Genomic DNA, 5,259 nt, shown 5'->3' on the forward strand with positions numbered 1-5,259 from the left:
TATTTCAAAGCATTCATAAGTAATTCTTAACATTGGTCTTCAAAACCTATACTCCACATCTCAAAGAATTTTACTTTTCAAGCAGATGCTAGCTCTGTTGGCTTGGGTGTCTTGTTGCCTCAGGCTCTTGATCAACAAGAACATCCAAACATGCATTTAAGCCATAAATTGTTGCCTGGAAAAACTAATTATTCTACTATTGAAAAAGACTGTCTGGCAATTGAAACACTTTATTACTACCTTTTGGAAGGCAGACTTACGTTTGTTACAAATCATGCATCACTACAATTGTTAAAGTGACAAATGCAAGACTAACTAGATGGTTTCTTCCACTACAGCCTTTTATTTTTTTCAGGTGAACACCATTCTGGTAAACTTCATATTAAGTCAAATGTTCTATGCGACTGACAGAGTTTTTAACAGATGGTCACGTTTTTAAACAAGTGAACAACGCAGAGTGGGACAGTGTGATGTACTGTGTGTGGGGAGAAAGCTGCGCTTTCACTTTCTAGAGATGGTTTAGATTCAAAGTAAAAACACTTGCTTACAAGTCTGAGAGATGTGGGATCAGGTTTCATATCTCATGATAATAAGCCTTTGTGTAGACAATTATTTTCTATGTAATACAAATGGCTTTTCCCTGGCTTGACATAGCATTCTTGCTCTTCTCTAGGAGAGCAGCTCTAAAGAAGGTGCTTTTGTTTTTAATTAAATCTGAGAAGACAGAAACAGAGTCAAGTTTAATTGAAGTTAATCAAGTTTTCTTTAACTAATTTACTTTTTGTTGGAAGACTTTAAATCTGTTTCTACAACTACAAAAATAAAAAGAGTGCTTTACAAAAGAACTGTTTATGAATTTAATTTGTGCAATTCTAACCCCAGAATGCGACAACTTGTAAATATTGCTTGACATATTTCACTCATTACTTACTTCTTGATAGTTCTTGCTTGATACTTGTCATTCGGTACTTCCTACTAGGCAGTAATTGCTTGTTCATCTTCTCTTGTTAATAATGTCTCTTTACTCATCACTTCTTACTCATCTGGCATTAGTCATCACTTGTCACTTTTCTCTCATAATTTGTTACTTTAAGCTTGTCACTCATCATCTTACTCTTCATTGCTGCATTTCTTTCATAGGCTCTCTTTATTAACAAAACTCTGGGGCTTTGCCCCATGCTCACTTTGCTCGCCAACCCCTGTGCCTGTGCTACATACTAGCCTCTTTGTAGTTCTGCCACTTGCGTATGGGGATGCGGATGTAGAATTTAAACAGATTTTTATTTTCATGGGAGCTGTTACATAAGCATAAAATAGAACTAACTATTTTACATTACAGCGAATAATTAACTATAGTAAAAAATAGTAAAACGTAATAATTTATGTTTCATGTTGCGTTAGAGTTATTCATTGGATAATATGATCTTGTTCTGTTTGGCTTTGAAATTAACACGCAAATACTTTTTAAACTTGCACTTTTACTGTAAAACTTCAGTAAAAACATTTTTTTTAATTAATTGTTTTTGCAAAAGCTATTCTAAAGGGAAACTGTTAATGTTTTAATACTAATGGCATATTAAGATCTTCTTTGTTGTCTAATGTTATCCGTGGAAGATTTACTACATTACCTTTCTTGGATACATCCTTCTTTCTACAGTAATTTGTGCGGTGAAAGACCAGACGATGTTAACGGTTGTAGATATTCTATGGGATATTGTATGATTGATGTTGATGTTTTCATGTTCTGCACAATCACCACCAACTGTTTCAGCATAGTCTATTGATACACATTTAACCAATTTGCTGTGTAACCGATCAACATTTTTGTTGTTAATTCGTTTGACTTCATCATTTCTCAGTGCTAGAATTTGCCCATGCACTCATTTTTTCTGTTGATAACCTTTCATGATGAAATTGATTATAAGTCTTCTTTAATTGGGAACTTAAAGTGAGGAAAACGTTAAAATTTATAAGAGCTGAGAGAGCAAGAACTGTGTCTGTCTAAAGCATTCACACGAATGAGATGTGAGAGTACCGTGTGTGCGGTTGAATATTGTTGAGAGGAGGGTGTGGGTGTGATTTGAAAAAATCTCATGGCCAAAGTCTTGTCTCGTGGAACTTGAAAAAATCTCTTGAAAAAAGTCTTGTCTCATCCCAGGATTTTTTTATATAATAGAGAGATACATTTGCTGTTGAGTAGAAGCTGGGAAGATTAGTAAGCAGCCATATTTACTGATATATTAACAAACCTAACAGTTTGCCTTATCAATTCTTTTACCATGCAGACCTACACGATTCTGCCGTCTCAACACTGCTTGATTATGTTTGGATAAGTGATGACCTGGAAATAGTGAATGGTCAGTGATGAGTGATAAGAGAAAAGTGAACAGTGACTAACAGTAAGTGGAGGTACTGAGCATGAATAATACCGTAAATACAGCTAATAATGGGATGTGAAAACAATAGACTTCATCAAGTTTTGGGATGTGTATAAGATTAAAAATACATTGTAAAATTATGCTTATCCTCTTCACATTAGCAGATGAAAGTCTCAATGAGGTCATAATTACCAAAATGAAAAGCCTGCAATGAAGTGCAAAAGTCTGACTGGTAACATAGAAACATTCAAAGTCCACATGTGTGATAGTTTAGTTGAATTTGGTTGACTTACCCCAGCATATTCCTCAAAATCAGCACTTTGTACTTCATGGAAGATCAAAATTGTCCCATTTAGGTCACTATAATCATCTTGCGACACACTTAGATATTTAAGAGAATAGTATATTAAAGTTTTGTTTAATTTTGTATTTAAATCATTTAGCTGGTAAAACTGATCAAAACTACCAAAGTACAAAATAGCATTTGAATAAGATTGATGTGTTTCTTGATAAATTTCAGTCACATTTCTGGCACTAAGGTCAACAAATATCCATTGATTGTCCGAACAATAATTCAAGTTGTTTTCATTTATAAACTCTATGTCTTCACTGGATGATTTATAAATTATATCCACAATATTCCACTGCAGTGCTTTAAAAAACTCATCAAATTCTTTATTCACTGCTGGTTCAGTCAGTTCTTGTAATGGATATAATTCAGTTCCACGGAATATAACCTGGTGAAACAAAAGAGACTTGATCTCAGTCTGTCTGTTATGATGTAAAAGAGATCTGGTGGCAATGCCATTCACATCCAGAAAATACCAAAGAGGCTGAAGTTAAGTAAAGTCTTTGATCACAAAAATAATGAAGGGGGTTGTGCCAACAAGAAGAGCATAAGGAAGGAAATAAACTGCAGGTGAATAAATTCCTGTTGTCCTTTTGGGCCTACCTATACAGATTTTGCCATCCTGTCTGTCCAGTGGGGTAGTTTACTTACTTGCACACCATCGTACCAAAGCAAAGCACTCCCTTTCTCCTCTCCTGCCATTGACTCTTTCTGATTCTTTCCCCCTAAACTCTAGCCTCTCACATCCCTGCCAGTTTGAGTGATCACCCTATTCTTACTCCTGAATGTACACTGAAAAGTTATTGGGGCATGAGAAAGGCTTTAAACCCCTGGGAAACTCTGAGTCTTCAGTCATCCTTAAAGTTCTCCCTGCTCTCTACTTTAACAGAGGAACAGCATTCTTGTACAAATACGATGTTAAGGCAGTGCGCCATCTAGAAGGTAATAGTTGTCAAATGTAGGGTTTCTTGCCTAGACCCTCAAATACCAATGTCCAGCTGAGCCATTAATGATGATTTTCCCATCTGTGACACCAACCATTCATCTTTTCAGTGTGCCTTTGTTCCCTTTGAGATTGTGTGCCAACTAACAGCCATCAGTTGTCAACTTTAGGGTTTCTTCCCTTAATTCACTCTCTCTTTTCAAGTAGAGGAACAGCCAATGCATAAGCCATTCTCGACACACAATTCGCAATTTATAAAACAGGAAATTTGTGTGAAATTGGCTTAAAGTTATGGAAAATTTCGACCATCCATAAGTCCTATGCAGACTTTTTTAGTGTCGGCATTTTAGAAAGTTCAAGTGGCAAGGCAATGAAGTGAACAGAAAATCTTGTTTTATTGAGTATTTCAATGATGCATTCTGAAGTTCTTGAACTAATTATATCAATGTTAACTGGCATGTTCTCTCAATATAGTTATCTTCTTGTGTTGGTAATAACATTAAGTGTGTGCATTATATGTTAATTGCCTTAGTGTGTAGCCTGTCTATTTCATCTAGAAAAAGTATGTGCCGTGCGCTACATGAAGTAAGTGGCAAACCCTGCTTCCTGTGTCTGAGCCAATTTTGCACCCTTCTACACACTACACCCTGAACTCCCAGTTCTTCTAGTTTGAATTCCAACCTCTCATGTGGTACCATATTAAATGCTTTCTGAAAGTCAAGATAAATAATAATGTATGCACTTCTGCCCAGGCCACAACTCTCTCTCTGTCTGTTATGCTAGGCACAAGTATTCAAAGACGACCACAGTGTTGACAAAGTCCACCTCCTTTTTCAGTACCAGTTTTCTTCCCTTAATTTTTTGCTGATAAAAGGGAATACAAGCAAATGCAAGAGTCATGTTATCTGGACCAGTAGATACTTAAACATTCAAGAAATTGTTACGAGCATCAGTATCTAAACTTCACAGAAACTGTAGCGTAAAGCAGAAGGGCTATATGATAGTGAAACAGGTGACTGTTGAGATGATAGTCACACAAGGAAACAACACAAAATGATATCATTTAAACTTCAGTTTAATTACCTGGATGGGTGCTTGAAGATTAAAACCAGAGAAGCCAAAAAATTCATCTGATATGTGAAGAAGCACATTTGACGTGTTCTTAATATCACTGAAGTTGCAGTGTCCACACCCAGTGTAGAACTTGTATCCTATCTCAAAACTGTCATGCCTTGTCTGGAGTGTCTTCATTGCAACCTTGAGTGCATGTAATGCTGTGTACTTTCCCAGGCTGTTCAAAATAAATAGGATATTAATAATGGGATGATGTTTATTTTATTATTATTATTATTATTATTATTATTATTATTATATTGCCTTTCCATCCACAATTTATGCCACCATTGTCCTAAATGTTGCCAGCATAGGTTTCATTTCCCAAAACCCCAAGAAGCATTTCCAGTAACTTGAATACTGGATTATTGTTATTAACCTTGTCTAACTTTCGCTTTTGTAGAATTGCTAGTGTGACACACAAATCAATGCATGCATAAGAAATTGTAGAAGAAAATTCAGTGGTCCAAAAAACT

The 5,259-nt window shown here is 35.7% G+C and overlaps 1 long non-coding RNA gene across 1 annotated transcript; it reads right to left on the reverse strand.

Annotated features, from left to right (window-relative positions):
- Positions 1 to 2,898: 2,898 nt before the first annotated feature.
- LOC127529641 (uncharacterized) lies at positions 2,899 to 4,955 on the reverse strand. The gene is made up of 2 exons (XR_007936260.1): positions 4,754 to 4,955; positions 2,899 to 3,115 (listed from the first exon to the last, which is right to left on the reverse strand). It is a non-coding gene; the product is annotated as an uncharacterized LOC127529641 (long non-coding RNA).
- Positions 4,956 to 5,259: the final 304 nt, after the last annotated feature.

This window comes from Erpetoichthys calabaricus, chromosome 11, assembly GCF_900747795.2.
Source record: "Erpetoichthys calabaricus chromosome 11, fErpCal1.3, whole genome shotgun sequence".
Lineage (NCBI taxonomy): Eukaryota > Metazoa > Chordata > Cladistia > Polypteriformes > Polypteridae > Erpetoichthys > Erpetoichthys calabaricus.